The 21,222-nt window shown below is 43.4% G+C and overlaps 1 protein-coding gene across 27 annotated transcripts in view; it reads right to left on the reverse strand.

Moving 5' to 3' along the window:
- Positions 1-8,730, reverse strand: part of ADGRL2 (adhesion G protein-coupled receptor L2) — a 202,702-nt gene extending 193,972 nt beyond the window's left edge. For 25 of the 27 annotated variants that reach the window (XM_077277691.1, XM_077277688.1, XM_077277687.1 and 22 more), the window contains exon 1: positions 7,950-8,730. The gene's annotated coding sequence lies outside the window, so the exon portion shown is untranslated. Of the gene's footprint in view, positions 1-1,241; positions 1,335-7,949 lie in introns of those variants that run through there. The other 2 variants (XM_077277682.1, XM_077277693.1) reach the window with 2 other exon arrangements.
- Positions 8,731-21,222: the final 12,492 nt, after the last annotated feature.

The following is a 21,222-nucleotide window of genomic DNA, read 5'->3' on the forward strand; positions in this document are numbered from 1 at the left end:
GCATGTCTGCAGCCATTCTTTTCCACCATTAATAACTGGGAATATGGGTAAAGGAACAGCTGAGGATGAAGGGAGGAGCTAGGAGATGATGGGTGGGATGCAGTTGCTTTAGATCATCATTCCAACAACATAGGTCAAGGTTTCAACACCAGGACATGGGAAAGATACATATCTTTGTACTGTGTTACCAGTAGATAGAAAAATATGTACTAAATGTCCAACTGGGGGTCTGTATGTGGGGGAGAAAGGGCAAAAACTTAGAACAAGGATGAATTCTCATCACCACACAATAAGAGAAAAAAAAGAATAGTTGTACCTGTGGCCAAACACTTTTGTATCCCTGGTCATAGCACTATAGACATGAAATTACTTGTTTTAAAAGGTAATTTCAAATCTCAAAAAGACAGAAGAGTCTGTGAGTATAAACTCATGAGGACCTTTGACACTCTTAGTGCAGGAATGAATATTTTGCATGGATTTATGTCTTTTTACATCAATTAAGGAATTTGCTCCTCAGACCTTCTGGGGTCATCACAACATAGAACCAAAGCCATTCAGAGGACCATAAAACATTAAGACTTCCTTATCTATGAACTGTTCCAATATCTATTGCCTTCTTTCTCTCTCTGTGCTGTGTATAAGTATGGGGTTCTTCAGATTTTGCATTAGTCTTTGATTGATGAAGAGACCTGCATAGTCTTGAAAGCTTGTAATTTGTTACCATATTTTCAGTTAGCCATTAAAAGGTATCAACCACTGAGGACTCTCAATTCTAAATATTTTTTTTTTAACACCATAACAATCACATTTCACAAAAATGAGGGTGCACCAACCAAAGCCACTCTTAGAAAACTACAACTCAACAGAGTAGCTGCTAACACTAATGTACGTAGTAAAAATCTCCGATGGTGGTCCGAACTAGAGCAGGGATCATTGGAGAAAACATTTTTCTAAAACCTTAGAAGAAGAACACAAGTCTCCATATTGCCTGAGAACAACAGACGGCATAAATGGCACAAAAACATTAAGGTTTATTTCCCTTTTTTTTTTTTTTTTTTTTTTTTTTTTTTTTTTTATAGTTTTTGTCCTTCTTTTCTTAATTGACGTAATAGCTACTTTCGCCTATTTTTAAACTGTAAACATTTTGGCACAGTTGACGTTCCAGACAAAAGTGAAGACCGAGTTGTCCTGTTTGCTTAACAAACCAAGAGTAATTCTCAATCAAGCTGTGAGCGACCTACCTTCACACGGCTGGACGGGGAGATGCAACGTCTCCATCCACAGACCTCGAGAACTGGAGAACCAAGGAGTCATCCATAATGGACGTCCAAGACCCGTTGTCCCATTTCTGGTCTTACGTATGGTAACCAAGACAAATAAAGAGATGATGGAATATTTAGAATAAGGAGACGTTTTACCAAAGGTAAAAAAAAAAAAAAAAAAAATCTAATGCACATAAAATGGTGTATTGTAATCAAAGACAAAAAAGAGAGAGGGGGCGATCAGGACTAAACATAGTTGTCCAGGAAAAGACAGCATTACAACCAGAACAGACCAAATTATTTTTACCCTATGGCAAAGATTCTTCGATTTTAAAAAAAAAAAAAAATCACTTTGTCTTTTGTACTTGACCAGTTTCCCCGGAAATTCTTGCAAATTGGCTCACTGACACTGACTGAATGGATTTGCAAATGTCACAGAGCCTGCCCTCCTCTCCGAGCCATGCTAGTTATGGCAACTAAATGAACCAAGATGCTATGTGTTCGAAGGAAGGGTGGGGGGCAACCACGCTGAGCAGGTGCTTAAACACTTTAAGGGAGGAGGTCAAAAGCAGGTGCAAAGATGAAAAACATTCACCCAATGAAAAAAAAAAAAAAGCATCACACTCGATAACTAAACTACAGCAATCACAATACAAAAAAAGCAAATAACTCGCCGGAAAACAAAGCACAAAAAAAAAAAAAATACAAGGAATCGCCGAGCAGGATTCAGGGACAGAGAGACAGTAATTACATTTTATCTCGAGTCAAGAATATCTCGTAAAAGCATTTGCTTTTTGTTTGTTTTTTAGCCATAAGTTGAGGAGGCCCCCGTGGTGCAGCATGGGACATCATCTGTAACAACGCCAAAATGTTATTCTACACTCAACATAAGGTAGAGGAATCAGGAGAGCTCATGGCCGACTCGTAGCCCGACACTGCACTTATATCTGTGGGTAGAGAGACTAGAGGGGTCACAGAGAAAGGAAAACGGCCGTACGACGAGTATATAGGGAACCACTAAAGGGGGCACGCAGGTAAGGGGCTCAACAAGCGCCAAACATCAGGACAGTATGGGGAATAACACAGATAACGAGGGGCGACAACTCGGAAAGAAAGTGTCAGAAATAAAGACTAAAAATGGAGGGAACACAAAGAAAAAAAAGGGGGTTATTTGTGGCAAGAGGGGCCGTAAGGTGATTCCAATACATAGGAGAAACACAAAAAGTTAAAAAAATAAAATAAAGAAAAAAAATCAGGGGACAGGCTGGGAATGGTGGGTGACCTGTAAGGAGAGTATGCGCAAAAATGGCGATGGAGAGCGTAGAGTGGCTGCACTTTCCCACAAGTCAGGAACAATATTTAGAATATCCAAAATTAGCCTGGCAGAAGAACAGACGTAAATAGGAGATATAACTCCCCTATCACACCGCCCCCTCCCAAGGCCATAAAAAAAAAATTATACAACCAACAAATTCAAATGTCATCTACTGCCAAAAATGTAACATTATTAAAAAAAAATAATTCTATATACACTGTATCTGCTCACGAACTGTAAAGAGTCCAGTAGATATTACTATTTCCTGCAGCTATCGAGCATCCTGAAAGAAATCTCAGATATGATTTATTAATATAACAGGACAATTCTAGCAAGAAAAAACTACCCAGGCCAAACCATGGCAGTATAAATATATATGTATAAAAAAAATTAAAAAAAAAAAAGAGTTGGAAATGGAATAATAAAAAATTGCATCTAACTTGTCGCTGCTCTGCATGCCTGCATCTCTCAGCAACAAAAAATTACAGGTAGAAAAAAAAAAAAAAAAAGAGAAGATCTATTGCTGCAACACGAGCAGATTCATAAAGAAATGCCTGCGTATTTCTCAGGGAATGAATCAGGTCGCTCATACAATGGCACATTGTTGGTAAGGACCCTGACTCCTCAAGTTACATCAATGTTTGCCAGCCTCCCCAATGGCGAACACTGCACTACAAGAAGTGTGTTCATTGTCTATGGGATGTCATTATTTCGTTTTTCCTGTAATTATCCAGGCAGCTCCGCATAAAACAAAACAAACCCCGAGTTCTAATTTTAATGCCACCGTTAAACATCAAACCATGAAAAACAAGAACGAACAATATATCGCATTGAACCCTACCCAACAGACTGTGAAAGGTGCACGCTAACATTAAGCACTTGAATGAAAGAAAAAAAAGAAATGGTATAAAATGAAAAGAAAAATAAAACTGAGCGAGGATGAACTATAGATCAGCAGCAATCCAACTTGATGTACCATAATGAATAAAATGTCAATCATTTGGCAAAAATAGTCTAAATATGGAATAAGTGATAAAACGTATTTACTGCAGTTTATGAAACGTCTCATTAAACTAGAAAAATGTCACCGATTCAGTACGAAAATGCACCAAGCAAAGAACGAGCTGAATCAGGGATCAATAAAAAGAATATATCAGGAGCTATAAAGCTAAAAGGTGCAACGAAAAACAGCAATGTCGTAAACTCAACCATCGGATCAATTACCAGGTAGAGGAGGATCTCCAGGTTTGGACCATGAAGGGTTAATACAAGGTAGGTCAGGAGGAAAACCCATATGATGGTGGTTCCCAACTGTACTGGCAACTTTGGCTATTGGGCAAAACACATGATGGCCCTTGCCCTTTTTTAAAAGGGAAACACCCAGAGAGTAGTTGCTAATGTGTTGGATGCTTGTGAAAATTACGGCATTTAAACTCGACTTTCAGGGCAGGATGATAGATTGGGATCTCAGATCTAGATGGGAAGGAGGGTTGTGCTTCTCTTTGAAGTTATATCAATAATAAAAAAAAACCTTCCAGAGCCAAACCCTTTAAAAAAGGATTTTTATTGAAAGTTCAAGTTAAAACCTGAAATAATAGCTTTCTTTCAAGGTAATTTCCACTAACATCTTGGATTTTTCTTTTCCCAAGGACCCAAAATATAAGTATGTTGCATACAAACCCCTATGAGGGCTTGAATAAACCATTAAATGTGCCCAGGTTAAATGTAGGTCAGTGATCTGTACAGCGGCGTGACCAGAGGACGTTGTATTAGGTACAGGTATTACCTTATGGTATCCATTACATTTGCAATGCCGATTCAAGGGCTAACATCTCTCTAAAGTAACCGAAACCACTACTGGAGGCAACATAATTGTGAAAATGGCATCAAAAGGGGTACTCATGGTGGGGATTTATCAGTACGGGCACCCATCATGGCCACGCGTGCCATAAAATATCAAGAAAAATCCTAAATACCTACGTGAAATTGATTGGTGGCAGCAATGAATAAGAGAAATTCATATTAGAAAGACCAAACTCTGCCTAATGACGAAGTCTCACCCCATAATTAATACCCCCCTCATTCCTTTTTCCATTTTATTAAATACACTCAAGGAATTCTTGTAAACTGCTAGGCCAGGCCGCTAACAATAGAAGAACTATCAATTTCACGTAGCAAAAAAAAAAAAAAAAAAATCTGCAATCCCTCCATAAATTCATTTCAACTTATAAAACAAACTATGGAGCAAGTTTAATACCTTTCAAATTCTCAACTTACAGTAATAAAAGAGATAGCACGTTAGACAGACTATAGATCGCCTAGCAGGAAATATCACTTTTGGCACAGACAGTAGAGCCAAATGCACTGACTGCTGCTCTGAAGCCTTTTGCTTAACAGGAGAGTACAGAAGAGAAAAAAAAAAAAAAAAAGGCCTGACGCACTGAGGTTGGACCTATTTTACATGGTGTCTCCAAGCTGCACTAATTGGGCCCATCGATTTTTAAAACATTGTAATGAAATGCATTAAAAAAAAAGCTGGAAATTAAAGGCTGGAAATTCTGTGTCCTGATATTTAGAATGTTCAATGTATCAGTTTACAATGTATCGATGTGACACCTGTTTATATTTGTTATTTCTGTTTTTACTGTTTACACACAATGGGAAAAATAAATAAACAAAAATGTTGAACCTAATAATGTCACTACCAGCACAGTCGTGTGTCACAGGGTACAAAGCATCGGTGCTACTGCGCAGCGGCTATAATTTAGTGCCGCTATCGAGTCCATATATCATATTATATATGAATTAGAAGAGAAGGAATTCAGGGGGGCATAATAAAGACGGAAATAAATGTATGCAGGCTATAATGGCAGAAGGCTTATATGTCGGTATTGACGTCCCCAGATTAAATAATACCGTCCCCCCACGGTGTGCACCGCACAAGGCGAGATGCTGGCTTCACATTATTATATAAAACGTTTTATGATAAGGCATGGGTGACGATGGAAGCGTATGAGGCCAAACAGAGCCCACTAAACCCACTAAAAGGTCCTTTCCCCCCATACACAGCTCCATGCTTAAAGGTCACTTTTCATGAGCTCTAAACAGATTAGCTCCTTTCAAGAGCTCTGTCCAGAAATGTTTCTTGGTCAATATGAGCACAAAACAGCAGACGCTTCCATTCAACCTCCTCCTCTGCCCCATTTTAACCATCCAGCTCCCCCCCCCCTCCTCCCCTCGCTCGCTGCCCCTTTGGGCCTCTATTCTGTAGAGAAATGCAAGCCAGGCTAAAGTTTTCTCCAATGAGCCAGAAGCTGGATGAGCTTTGATATGGTAATCGACCCCTTGGAACCGTAAGAATTCACACTTGCATTAATTCAAACAATTTGTGCAGAATGATGTGAAATGGCACCTCTCTTAGTGGCAGCAACAAAGAGGAGGGGGCTTGAGAAGAGGCTGGAAAAAAAAAAAAAAAAAAAACCCAAACAACAGGGCATTTGTTCTGCAGGATCCTTTTGTGCAGCAGGATATTTATGTGCAAATATAGCAGGCGCACACCTGAGCTGAGATGTTGGCACAGGGCTTCTCATCACTGGCAGCAGCCTGCAGATTGCACCTCTCCATATCATGCCATGCACGGTCCTGCCCTTCTCATATAGGAGACGAAGGTCAGATCACATCCATTGTATGGGGGGGGCATCAAGCCTCAGTGAAGCAATGCTGTGACCATAGGCAGCGGTGCCCCCTCCACCTTCCTCGCCAGTCTGAGGGATGTGGGTGCCTTTGCCTGGCACCATCTGCTCTGATTTTCTTGCCTTCTCCCATGCCTGGCAACAATAGCACTGTACTATACCAGCCCATGCAGGCGGGCATGTAAACTGGCATAACTAGTCTCCCCCTTAGTATGGCCAAAAACAGAGCCTGAAAATAGTAAATCAAACCAGAGGGCAGTGTAATGGGCATAAAGCATCCATTGCCCGAGGCTCGGCCTGTTCCCCTTTGTCAAAGTTTGGGAAGTCGGCCCCCAGATTGTGTCTGGCTCCTTCAGAACAAAGGATCCTGCATGTAATTGTTGCCATTCCTACCACTGCGCCGGAGCCAGTTCACATCTGGCTGCATTTTCCTGTAACCCCTCTGCTTGTCCCAAGATACAAGAGCAGCCCCGCCGCCCCCCATCTCCACAGACCCTGCAGCCCCCCATCTCCACAGACCCTGCAGCCCCCTGCCCACGAGTGGGTACAAGGGACCCACATGAGCAACACAAAGGGGGGCAGGAGGTCTCTGCCTCTTATTACAGCACAAGGATCATGCGGATCCTCAATCCTTCCATCACTGAGGTCCTTGTGTTGGATGAAGGCAGCTTCTCTGCACTGTACAGCGCAGCACCACATGTTGGCGCCATATAAGAGGTGATTATGAGTAGCATTAGCCCAGATTACACAGGAGATCTGACTTCTATTCTCCACAGTCTGCAGCTCACAGGGAGGCACAGCAGCAGATCACCCTAGAGATCCAGTGATCCTATTAGGTTCCATGCACAGGATCACTGCTGGGGGAGGACATTGCAGTGCAGCCTGGACCCCTAAATATGGACCCCCACCACCGCCCTCAGTGCAAAAACACACATTACACCAGTTGAACCTCTGCTGCAGGGAAATAATAGAAGTTTGCAGAGAGCAGCATGCAGGGGGATTATATATATATATATATATATATATATATATATATATATATATATATATATATATATATATATATATATAGTGCAGAGAGGTCTGTGTGGCCAGGGTGCAAAGACACACGTCGGATATATAATTTTACACATACATTCACAGTAATATGGAGAGAACATCCCACATACATGGGCAGAGCTGCATACACAGTATATGTACACAGGAATATACAGGAAAAAGAAAGCAATGTATGCCTTATATACAGAGGGAAAAGCTGAACACAAGTGTAATATATATATATATATATATATATATATATATATATATATATATATACACACACACACACACATACTACATATATACAGGGAAAGAGCTGCGCACGCACACACAGTATACAAGGAAAGGTGTGATATAAATACATACATAGGACTGCACAGGTTATTTAGCTATAGGCAAGGGGCTTGACAGTATACATACAGGGAGAGAGCTGCACACAGTATATAGGGGCCACTGCACACAGTATATAGGGGCCACCGCACACAGTATATAGGGGCCACCGCACACAGTATATAGGGGCCACCGCACACAGTATATAGGGGCCACCGCACACAGTATATAGGGGCCACCGCACACAGTATATACCAATACACTCACACATAGGAGCCTTCCTATACATCCAGCTCGGACCTCTCCTACCTGCTGACTGTTCCCAGCTTCCAGATAACAATGTACAAGGTTCCAATAGTTTCCTCCACAAAGTAAAGTAACAAAACGCTGGGATCAGGTGGGATCCGGGGATCAGGTGGGATCCGGGGATCAGGTGGGATCCGGGGATCAGGTGGGATCCGGGGATCAGGTGCTGAGCTGGGGGATCTGCAGGTGACTTGATCCTCGCATCCAGCACTGGGGCTTCTCAGGGGCCACCAATACGAGGCTCCGGCACTGCACAGAGGGATCCAGTTGTACTCTGGAGACGTCTGGGATCCAATGACCTGAAGGGATCAATTAGGGTTAGGAATCCTGGGAGCACAGGGAAAGGGGTCCAGTAGAATGAAAGAGCCGGGATCCTGGATGCAGGGAGGAATCCAGGAGGTTCGGGGACCCCAGTGGATTCAGGGCTCCTGGCTGGGGTCCAGGGGATGGAGGCAGAGGGGATCCAGTGGGTGGTAGGGCGCTGGATCCAGTTCAGGGCACAGATCTCTCCTCTGGGTCTCTCAGGTCCCCAACATTAAGTCAACATTTCCCAGCAGAAGTGAGAGCAGCGCCGGTGCACGGAGCCCCCGGGTCCTGGGCAGGAGTTGCAGGCGGGGGCCCCTCTACCGCTGGCAGCCGGGCTCCCTGTGCTCTCTGCTGCCCGGTGCGCTGGAGACTGGCAGGGCGGAAGGGCGCTCTCAGAAGCGGGGTGTCCGGCTCTCCGCTCCCGGGGACATGGTGGCCTGTGCTCGGCTTCTCACTGTCACATCTCCCCGCACACACTGCGGGCACCGAGCGCTGCACGGAGCGGAGAGAGGGAGGAGGGAGGAGGAGGCGGCGCCGGCTGTGCAAGTGCCCGGACCAGGCCCCTCCCCAGCCCGACCCCTCCCTGCAGCCGGCACCGCCTGCATCCCGGCACAGAGCCTGCGGGGACCGGAGCCGGAGCCTGCACGTACCGGGGCCGGGACCAGGAGCGTGCACATACCGGAGGGTGCATATACCGGGGCCAGGAACGTGCGTATACCGGAGGGTGCATATACCGGGGCCAGGGGCGTGCGTATACCGGGACCAGGGGCGTGCGTATACCGGGGCCAGGAACGTGCGTATACCGGAGGGTGCATATACCGGGGCCAGGAACGTGCGTATACCGGAGGGTGCATATACCGGGGCCAGGGGCGTGCGTATACCGGAGGGTGCATATACCGGGGCCAGGGGCGTGCGTATACCGGAGGGTGCATATACCGGGGCCAGGAACGTGCGTATACCGGAGGGTGCATATACCGGGGCCAGGAACGTGCGTATACCGGAGGGTGCATATACCGGGGCCAGGAACGTGCGTATACCGGAGGGTGCATATACCGGGGCCAGGAACGTGCGTATACCGGAGGGTGCATATACTGGGGCCAGGGGCGTGCGTATACCGGAGGGTGCATATACCGGGGCCAGGAACGTGCGTATACCGGAGGGTGCATATACCGGGGCCAGGGGCGTGCGTATACCGGAGGGTGCATATACCGGGGCCAGGAACGTGCGTATACCGGAGGGTGCATATACCGGGGCCAGGAACGTGCGTATACCGGAGGGTGCATATACCGGGGCCAGGGGCGTGCGTATACCGGAGGGTGCATATACCGGGGCCAGGAACGTGCGTATACCGGAGGGTGCATATACCGGGGCCAGGGGCGTGCGTATACCAGGAGCGTGCGTATACCGGGACCAGGGGCGTGCGTATACCGGGGCCAGGAACGTGCGTATACCGGAGGGTGCATATACCGGGGCCAGGGGCGTGCGTATACCGGAGGGTGCATATACTGGGAGCGTACGTATACCGGGGCCAGGAGCGTACGTATACCGGGACCACGGGCGTGCGTATACCGGGACCAGGGGCGTGCGTATACCGGGACCAGGGGCGTGCGTATACCGGGGCCACGGGCGTGCGTATACTGAGGCCATGTACAGCACCGAGTACACACCTCCTCACTCAGACCCTTTATATGTGTTACCTATAGCAACCAATCAGATCACACCCTTCATTCTGCCTGAGGTGATTGCAAAATGAAAGCAATGATCTGATTGGTTGCTAGGCACAGTGCTGACGCTGCACAACATGGCGACCCATAGACGATCATTGTGCGATATTCTTACAAGGTGAAATGATGTGAGGATTGTGGAGAAAGCGGCTCCGTTTTGTGACACAGTCGCTCGGGAATCAGGGCAGCTGGAGTTACCTCAGGCCCCAGTGCAGTTGGACTGGTGAAGCGAGACGTCCGAGAGACAGACCAGGGGCCGACATCTTCTGTCTGCTCTGGGGGACGTCATAGACTGTACAGTGGGTAACTGCAGGCGGCATTCTCCCTCGCCCCCGTTATTCCCATGGGCTGTAGTGGAAACACACTGTCCATAAATGGGGGTCCGCCTGTTGACTCGGGACCCCAATCCTAGTGGTATCGCTAGTGAAAACGTAAAGGTGATTGGTCACAACCATCCCTATAAAATGGAGGCTCCTCAGGGGAGGTCCGGGGGCCGCTCCTCAGGGGCAGTCCGGGGGCTGCTCCTCAGGGGAGGTCCGGGGGGGCTGCTCCTCAGGGGAGGTCCGGGGGGCCGCTCCTCAGGGGAGGTCTGGGGGGGGCCGCTCCTCAGGGGAGGTCCGGGGGCCGCTCCTCAGGGGCAGTCCGGGGGCTGCTCCTCAGGGGCGGTCCGGGGGGGGCTGCTCCTCAGGGGAGGTCCGGGGGAACGCTCCTCAGGGGAGGTCCGGGGGGCTGCTCCTCAGGGGAGGTCCGGGGGGGGGGGCGCTCCTCAGGGGAGGTCTGGGGGGGGGCGCTCCTCAGGGGAGGTCCGGGGGCCGCTCCTCAGGGGAGGTCCGGGGGGGGCGCTCCTCAGGGGAGGTCCGGGGGGCTGCTCCTCCTCACATACTGCAGCCCAGTTACCAGGACGTCCTATGTCGGGTCTGGGTGTCGCTCCCTGACGGCGGCAGTTATGTGGCACAATCCCTCTCAGTGACGCCATTGCCACCATCTTGGTGAGGCCCAGACTACTTGGTGATGCTGCCCGTGTACAGAGAAAGTATCGCCATATATAATGCCAGCATATTCCCATGTAAAGGCTCGAAAATACAGGGAACAGGTAGCAAAAAAATCAAATCTCCCATTTTCAGTTAAAAATGAAGAAAAATAAGCATTAAACATATGTGGTATTACCGTAGCCATCAAATCCTGTATAAAGACGAAAAAATCAAAGTAAAAAAAAAAAGTTTAAAACGTTTCCTGCATGTGGGTGTAAATCCACGTCCTGAGAGGGGTGACTGCATGTGGAGAGGGTCCGGGAGCTGAGCCCCCCATACACGGCTGGTGCCGGACATAATAGCCACGTCTATTAACCATTTACATGCCGCTGACAGCAGCAGGTAAATGATGTCACAACGGGCGGGAGTGTGCGCTGGCTGCCATTGGGGGGCGCTGATGGGGATAGCTGAAGACCCCTGTCGCTGGTGCTCCTGGGAAGATCAGCTCTGATCAGAAAAAGTAACAATAAAAAGAAAAGATTGAAACAAATAAATCTGAATCACCCTTCTGTTCCCCCATTAAAAAAAATAAATAAATAAACGTATGTGGGGTCTCCACACTCATAAATGGCTGATCTGTCAAAATATGAAATTAGCTAACCTGATCGGTAATGCTTTAATGAGAAAAAAGTTAAAATGACAGAATTGCTGATTTTCAGTCCCCACACCGCCCTAAAATAACTACAATAACAAGCAAAGCGATGGATCGACCCCAAATTGTATCAATAAAACCATCAGCTCGCCACCCAAAAGCATCACAGCGCTCCACTGATGGAAAAGCACAAATGTTACGAGTCTCGGAAAATGGCGACACAAAAAAACATTTTTATTTACAAATTTCTGGATTTTTTTTCACCACTTAAATGAAAAAAATAATATATACATATACAATTTTGTTATCTCCGTTATCGTACTGACCCGGAGGATTAGTTTTCCATGTTATTTTTACCTGTCAATGAATGCCATAAAACCAAAACCCCAAAACATAAAGGTTTAATGTCCTATTTTTCACCATTTCACCGACCCTGCAATGGTTTCCCATTGTTTAGTCCATTTTATGGTAAAATGATTGAAAAGTACAACTTGTTCCACAAACAATAAGCCTCACACCGCTATGTGGTACAATAAAAACTTTTGAACATAGAGGAGAAAAACAAAAGCGCAAAAATGAAACCCAATAGTAAGGAATTAAATATTAAAACTTCCTCACCCCCTTGTTTCACAAGTTAAAAAGTAAGAAATTAAAAATAAACATTTTCAGGTTTTCCAAAAAATATAAATATTTAACTCGTAGGGTAAACGCCAAAAAAAAAATCAAAGTACTGTTTTAAAGTTGAAAATGAAAAAATATAGAGATGAAACTACTATATGTAGCCCCAAATTATATCATTTTAAACTAGTCCTCACGCAGCGCCATGCAGGGAAAATAAAGAAGTTTCGTCTCACAAAGCAGCAACACACTTTTTTTTTCAGCAGTTAAATGCAGTATATAAAAAAGACCTTCCAAGTCTGGCATCGCCCTCGCCGCACTGTTCTGGAGAATCACGCTACCAGTTCAGCTTTACTGCCCAATAAACGCCGTAAAAACTAAACCCAAAAAACAATGATGGAATTTGAGGTTTTATTTCACCGCACTTGGAATTTTTTTCCTATTTTTTAGTAAATTATAGTGAAAAATGAACTATAACTCGTCCTGCAAAAAAAGAATCTTCACACGGTGATGTCCAAATCGTATGGCTCTTGGAAAAAAGTTAGGACCTCAGTGAGAAGGGGTTAACGAATCCCCTCTTTATTTAGTGTTGGGGAGCAATCCTAATGCCTCTCCTAATATTTCATTCTCTATCACCTTAATCCACAAATTCATGGAGTTTCAAGGCTAATGGTATGTATGGGGTCAAATAATCCAAACTATCAGATATTCAGCAGCTAGTGTAGGAAATCATTGATAATAATTCAGGATTTCAAGAATCCCATCCCACTGCTCTCGGAATGTCAGAACAACAGAAGTTCCAGATTCTGGACCATTGGAATCTTACTATATAGCTATTGTTGATTGTTTCATATTATGTTGTATCATTTCATATTGTTTGCACTCATAAACTGCGGCTGAAGCCATAGCTAAGCTGTAATACACGAGGTTACCAGTAGGGGGAGCAGAAAGCTGATCACAAAATTGATAAGAAGTCCCTTTAAGTAGAAAATGCCCTCTGCCCTTGATCTAAGTGATATGGTAGAATGCTGATAAGATGCAATTTCCCAGACTTGGTGATCTGCTTTGATGCCAATTATACCAGTAATCTAAGGATAATTCATTGTAAATACTCTGACTTTATTAATATTGTCCAGGAGGCAGGCGCTCTGCCACCTTTCCCCATGGCTCTGCTGGGGCACATGAACTTTTCACTGATGTGCGGTCCTGTTACAGCCAGTTACATCCAGTCCTTATTCTGGTTTTTAGTTTGTCCCTCATTTTTATATAGAATTTCTAGAAATGCCAATGAGCTGCACAGTATGAGTTTTCATCTTCTTTTCTATTAATCTGCAGTGGTATATCCTGCTATTTTTTAAATACTTATTAGCAATAATCAGGTAGATGGCAAGATTTCACGTAAATGCAGCATATGACGTGATGGGGTCTTCAGTGCTTCATTGTGTTGGCAGAATAGGGAATTATGTTATTTCATCTGCCGAGCTGGTTGTTAACTTTCTATTGGTTATGTGATAATTGGGATTTTTCAAGACCTACATTTTTATTTCAATATAATTTGCAATTTTTGAGAAAAAGATAAAATGTCACTTACATTGTGGAAGCTGAAAATCACTGATAAAGATCATTAGAATTCGATTATTCTATGCTATATAACAGAATATTTGACTATGCTCTATTATATGCTGCTCTGTCCTCGCAGATATTGTAGGCTCATGATTGGACAGGTCACTGCCTCCGCAAGATCAACACATCTTGTTCTGCTGCTGTCATCATTCCTACTATCTGTCTATAGGACGTTATCCCCTCTGTTTATAGTGTAATATCGCATATATGTCTTGATATCGCCCTTGTCACACAACCTGGTCATGACTTATTTGCTCACATGAATGGACAAGTCACTGTCTTTCACAAGAACAACACACTCTTCTGCTGCTGCAGTTGTCATTCTTGTCATCAGATTTGCGATATTAGCTTAGTGACACTGTCCTTGTCGTTCCCATTCCCTTCAGCATTATTAGATAAGCCTCCAAGAATACTCGTTCTCCCTTTTCCTGAAATACACTGTGCTGCTTTGCCACTGTTCCCTTCCTGATTGAAGCACTTGTTTGTTGCTGTCATCATTTCAATAGCCCAATTGTTTACAGGGTGTCTTCTCACTCATTTTGTGACACTGGCCCTTTCCTACACAACTCTGTTCTCTCTAAAATATAGTATTTATAATGGTAGAACAGTCACTGCTTCCTGAAAACACAACACACTCATCTCCTGCTGCTGAGAAAGTCCACTTTGTGACATTTCCCGGCCTGATGCAGACTTGTCCTTACCATTATAATATAGGAGTGGACGAGTCACTGCCACCCTCAATATCACTTCTCACCTGAAATACTCTGTGCTGCTGTGAAATTTAAATCATCCATGTGGCTACAGCTCAATTCACTTGTCCTCAGTCTTGTGTCATTAGGATACATTCAATAATGCAATCTTTTCCTGCATAATTACATGATTAATTCTTGTTATCAGGAGCTATAAGGAGCAGCACAATCAAGGAACTCTGCACCATTCGTGCAAAAATGAGCATTATTGCACCTGATCCTCATCTCTGTATGTAAAGTTCTTATTTTTTACAATGTTATTATTTACACATTGTAAAATGGATACAGGTCATCTGTGCAGATGAGAATAATGCGGCCAGTGGCATCGCTGTAGGGACTGCAAAGACTGCGCTCACGGCTAGGCTCCATGCCTGAAGGGGGTCCATGGGTCATCCTGGAATATGCCCATGGCGTTGTAGATAAGCAGAACAGAGACGTGATGTTGCATCAACTGTTTATCATGACGCAGGCATCTCACTATGCACAGGTTCCACATTGTTACACTATTTCTGTGTGATGGGAAATAACAATGTTCAACTCAATAGACCAACATAATATTTCAGGAGTAAAGTGATCATGGACGACAATTGTGGGAATGTAAAGGTAAAAGAAATAACTGCTTCCAGGGATGTCTCTTATGAAAGAAAAAATTATTTCCAAATTCCAAAATGTTTCTTTTCTTTTGTTATTAAAAAGAGCTTAAAAATTGTGTCTACAACAAATGTGCTTTCAATCCTGGACTAGGATTTTAATGAGGCTGAGACATTTGAGAATGTCACTTAGTAATAAACGTTTTATTTTCCTTTTTATACATGGGCCAGTGGTGGTGATGCTAAAATAAAAGTTCTATACATACCTACTTGACCCAGTCGCTCTTCCGTACTGCTTGCAATGACCTCTGCTGGTCTCTTGCCTTCCTTTTCGGTTGTGGACATCATGTGACTACAGTAGCTGATCATTAGCTCAGAAGAAACGTGACCACTGCGGTCAGTCGACATCTGCTGATTGGCTGCAGCAGTTAACTGATGCTCCTCCACCAAAAGACAAAGCTAAAAGACTAGCAGATGACACAAGTATAGACAAGCTACTGTGTTTTTTTTTTTCTTTTAAGCAAACCTAGGGTCCCATTTTAAAAAGTTTTTTTGCTGTAGACAACATTTGTAATATTTGTTTTCCAACGAATGTAACTTTTATATTTAATGTTGACTTGGACTTATGAGAGCTTATTTTTACTGGGTCAAGTTGTCTTTTGTACTGCCTTTTATTTAATTAGTGAGGGTGTGGAAAGGGGAACCCATTCTGCCATTGTGGACATTTTTAATACCTAAAGCTAATGGAAATGTGCAATTTGAGTCCCTCTATATAGATAATTACAAAGTGATGTCACAATGTATCATTTAAACCTTCAGTGTTTTGAGTTACAACAAGTATTACTGGAATGATAAAACATTTTTGCATTTTTCTTCTTCATTTATGACGAGGACAGATGGCAGACAGTATGACTGCAGGATCAGACCACGCAGGGTCTTGTAATCTGTATCTATGGAGATACATGTGCATAGAAGCATCGTACCCAAACTTGTAGGAGTATCTGTTTAATTATGACTATTTGCAATATTACTTCTTTCTTTTGCAATTTTAGTATATTGGACCAATAAAAAGGGACATTCCCTTTAGGTTTTGTATTCGCCTCTTTAAGTTCCTCCGCTTTCTTATCTGCACATTTTACGAGCGGTCAATTGGAGAATTCCAGCATTACGACATGCTTCATTTTTTAATTAATAGTTATCTTCCTGGCACTTTTAGCGGCTGTCAGTCATAACCTGCCTGGGTTTTCTTTGGCCCTTTGTTCATTTCTTTAGGTTTGATTACGGGGCTTTGATTCCAGTCCTTGATAACGGAGACATTCCTGGAGCGGCCGGTGACCGTGCTCAGTGGACAATAGCAAACCTGACGGGATAATTTCAATCTAAGGAAATGAGGGAAACAGACCTAGAAAACTTTGATTACATTTGGGAGCTTGTGGCCATCCTTCCTTCCTCTGTTCCAAAGTCTTCGCTTATTCTCCGCACAAACAAATCTCTGTGACCTGCCCCGCATCTCCAAATCACAGTAGATGAAACACGCAAAGTAACCAGGCAAAGGGAGCGAATGACGAGAACAGATCACGGACACTAACCTCCTATAAAACAAGGCGGCCGCTGAATAACATTCTCATCGTTTTTATGTCACCACCAAAATTACAACGATTTTTATTGTCACTTTATATTTTGTAAAGAAGGATCTGATATCTGCGACCACAAAAAATGTGGTTTTCCCACTTTAGAAATCGATATCATATGCATGGGATATACTATGTATGGCTCGAAGGGCGGAGATCCCACTTACTGGGATAGAAAGGCAACCATGACAAGTGACAACTACATTCTTGGGACAGAAATATGCCCAAAGTTCTTGTGCCTTCACCTCCCCCATTCCTTATGGTGGACACCTCCTCATGTAAAGAGACTTTAGCATCTATGCTTCAGCCAAAGCTTGTAAGGAGAGCCAAAAGTATAACATTATTTTCCATATTAATGATCTATCCTCAGGATTTAATTAGTGGGGTCTGACAACTAGCACCACCACCAATCAGCTACCGGATGTTCACAGTCTCCAGAACAGTACAGCTCTGTGCATGCATAGTGGTCGTTCTCGGTACTGCAGCTCTTATCACATTCACTTCAACAGGAGCTGAGCTGCAGTACTGAGAATGGCCACTGCACAGTGGATGGCGTTGTGGAGTTATGGCTCCATACACTGTGCATCTGACTACTGCAGGAGCGGAGTACCGGGTATTAGACTCCCATCGATCTAACATTGACATAGTTACCAATTGTTCTAGATTTCCCTGGGATCCTGTGATAAAAAAAAGGATAGGATATTCCCAGGAGGGGTGGGGGCAGGATTTGAAAATCCTCAGAAATGTTGACAATTCTGTATTGATAGCATTGAAGAACTTGGCACACTTAGAAAGTTGCAAATGATTGTGCTTTATTTACATGAGCTCCATTTCTCCAGCGTGACACGCTATTCTCTGAGCACATGGTTTACATTTTCTAAACCCCTGTATAAAGCAATCCGTGCATCTGATGAAGGTCAGGCATCTGACCGAAACGTTCTGCATTAAATGCTGGATTGCACATGGAAATAAAACACAATCATGCAACTTTCTGCGAGTGCCAAGTTCCAATATATGGGCTGGGACCCGACTAGAGCAAGGAGTGCCGTGTGTCTGTTACACAATTATGTATTGAGGTCCTATTCTAGGGGTAGGCCATTAATATTCGTCATGAACAACCCCTTTAACATACAGTGGTGACCAAAACTTTTGCATTTATTTTAAAGTGTGATTACTTGTATCTGCTGTGATTCCATATTCCTGGGGATGAAAGTGCTTGAAGTTGTCATCTGGCAAGACCTTAATTTTAGCCAAAATGCTTTAGAATATCGGCACGGTCATTTAATTGAAGAAAACCGACGGCCAAAAGTTTTGCATTTACTGATCACAACATAGTGATTTATTGTTACAATGCCATAACTTAGTACTTTTGTAGCATAACCTCTTGTATAGTTCTTGCTCTCACTACCAATCAGATTGAACTTGGAGTCATCTGACCACAACACCGTAGACCAATCTGACTCTTTCCGTAGGCCGTATTCTTTGGCAAACTCAAGTCAGACCTTACGGTTCTTTGCAGAGATGAAAGTCTTCTTGCCTGGACCTCGTGCATTCACCCTACTGCTCTGAGCCGTTGCCCCACAGTTTAGCAACTCATTTTGACCCCATATTCTTCATTTATTTTGTGTGAAATCTGTGCAGCACTTTATGGACATCAGATACTGACTTATTCTTAATAATGTGACTAACTTTGGATGAAGTTTTCCGTGGTCGGCCTCTTCTAGGTGTCAGCTGTTCCAGAACCTTCTTTTTCTTAATTACACGTGACACTTGTCTCTGAGATCAGTGTTATTCCACAGTTCCCTCTTTTTGGCTTTTGCCTGACTTCACTCTCAGAATAATTAGATTCCTGACATCTGGTGATAACTTTGGCTTTGCCTTTGCCATGTTTTAACCAAAAAAACATGAACAAAAAAAATAAACATTTAGGCAAAATTCGACTACCCATGACAAAATATGCAAAACATTTGGCTCCGCAATTTTTGAAAAGTATGTCACACACAATGTTCATCCTTATCGCTGACAACCATTTGCTTCCGGTTTACTAAAATCACCAGGAAAATGGCAACAACCCGACATAAGGAATCACACTTTAAAAAAAGGAAAACTTTTGGTCTGCACTGTAAATTGTGTCTGAAATTGCCCTTTAATTGGTCGGGTAAATACAGTTAACCTGCTAGATTATTAGATTAGAATTTTAAATTTTTTTTTAGAATTTGTTTTACACTTCTATTTAAATTTGTAATCATTGTTTTCATATGCTGTTGTTTACATTGTTGCGATATTGTTACATGTATTCTAGGAAAGCAAACTTTGGTTAAATTACTTAGTCATTTTACATAATCCCCAGCTAGCAGTGTCTACAGGTCTCTGCCAAAATGCAGTTTAATTGATATCTGACAGACAGGCTTTCTGGGCTGTTTATGTTTGTGTGGCCCCTGGTGTCTTTCTATAAGTAGGACCTGTCACCCGGGGAGTTACTCCTCTCAGTAGGGGTCTTCCTATTGGTGTTTTCCAAGGATTAAGTGTGAATTGCTGGGGGGTATTCAGAGTCAGCAGATGTAATTATTGACATAGGGTTTTCTTTTCCTGTTGTATCACCATGTAGCTTTCTAGTAATGTCACAAATAGAGAAATACAAGGGTGTAACGAAAAGCAGATATCTCATCACAGTGGCTTGTAAAAGTTTGGGCACCCCTGGAAGAATAATCCAGGATATCTATAAACAGAAAGATAGTGAGGAAACACTTAGCTACTTAGCTAACATAAATGAATTCAAGTCTCCAGGTCCAGATTAATTACACCCCAGAGTACAGAAGGAGATAGCAGAAGAAATTTTTGAACCACTCTCCATAATCTTTGATGTGAATACTTTTCTGCCCAATGATGACAGAAGTATTCTAGGAGTGATACCTTTATTGGCTAACCAGAAAATAATATGTTTGCAAGCTTTCAGAGCACAGTGGCTCCTTCTTCAGGCAAGATTACAAATAGATCTCAGGCAATCTTGCTTGAAGAAGGAGCCACTGTGCTCTGAAAGCTTGCAAACATATTATTTTCTGGTTAGCCAATAAAGGTATCACTCCTAGAATACTTCTGTCATCATTGGGCAGAAAAGTATTCACATCGATTTTTCTGGCTAACACGGTACCACAATACAATTTGTTATTGTACATCTCCATAATCTTTGAAAATTCTTGGAGAACAGGAGAAGTCCCAGAAGACTGGAGAAGAGCAAATGTTGTTACTATCTTCAAAAAGGGGAAGAAGGTGGATCCTGGAAACTATAGGTCGGTGAGCCTGACTTATATACCAGGAAAGATCTTTGTAAGTACCTGGATAAGAATGAAGTGATTAACCAGAGTCAGCATGGGTTTGTAACTAATAAGTCATGTCAGACTAACTTAATTTCCTTCTATGACAGAATCACTGACTTGGTGGATCAGGGAAATGCTGTAGATATAGTATATATTGACTTCAGCAAAGCATTTGACAAAGTATCTCACACCATCCTTATTGAAAAAATGAATATGTATGGAATGGACAAGGCAACTGTTAGGTGGATTCATAATAATTTTATTTTTATATAGCGCTAACATATTCTGCAGCGCTTTACAGTTTTGCACACATTATCATCGCTGTCCCCGATGGGGCTCACAATCTAAATTCCCTATCAGTATGTCTATGGAATGTGGGAGAAAACTGGAGTGCCTGGAGGAAACCCATGGAAGCACGGGGAGAACATAAAAACTCCTTTGGTGGGGTTTGAACCCAGGACTCAAGCGTCGCAAGGCTGCAGTGTTAACCACTGCACCACCGTGCTGCCCATACTGGCATAGTGATCGGACCCAGAGTGGTCGTAAATAGCTGCACATCCAGTTGGAAGAATGTCTCAAGTGGGGTACCACAGGGTTCTGTCCTGGGCCCTGTATTGTTCAACATCTTTATCAATTATTTAGATGAAGAAATTGAGGGTACACTAATTAAATTTGCTGATGACACAAAGCTAGGAGGGATAGCTAATACTAGAGAAGAGAGAGATGATTCAAAAAGATATAAAGCAGTGGGCAGCAACTAACAGACTGGTTTTAAACAAGGAAAGATGCAAAGTCCTACATCTGGACAATAAAAGTGAAAAAAGCATTTACAGTATGGGAGGAATAGGGCTAAGCAACAGCACATGTGAAAAAGACTTGGGTATACTAATAGATCATAAACAAAACATGAGTCAACAGTGTGATGCAGCAGCAAAAAAGGCAAATGTAATTCTGGGATGTATCAACAGAAGCATACAGTCTAGATCACGTAAAGTCATTATTGCCCTCTACTCTTTATTCAGACCTCATCTGGAATACTGTGTCCAGTTTTGGGCACCACATTTTAACCCCTTCCCGACCTTTGATGCCACGTAG

This window comes from Ranitomeya variabilis, chromosome 8 (assembly GCF_051348905.1).
Source record: "Ranitomeya variabilis isolate aRanVar5 chromosome 8, aRanVar5.hap1, whole genome shotgun sequence".
NCBI classification, from domain to species: domain Eukaryota; kingdom Metazoa; phylum Chordata; class Amphibia; order Anura; family Dendrobatidae; genus Ranitomeya; species Ranitomeya variabilis.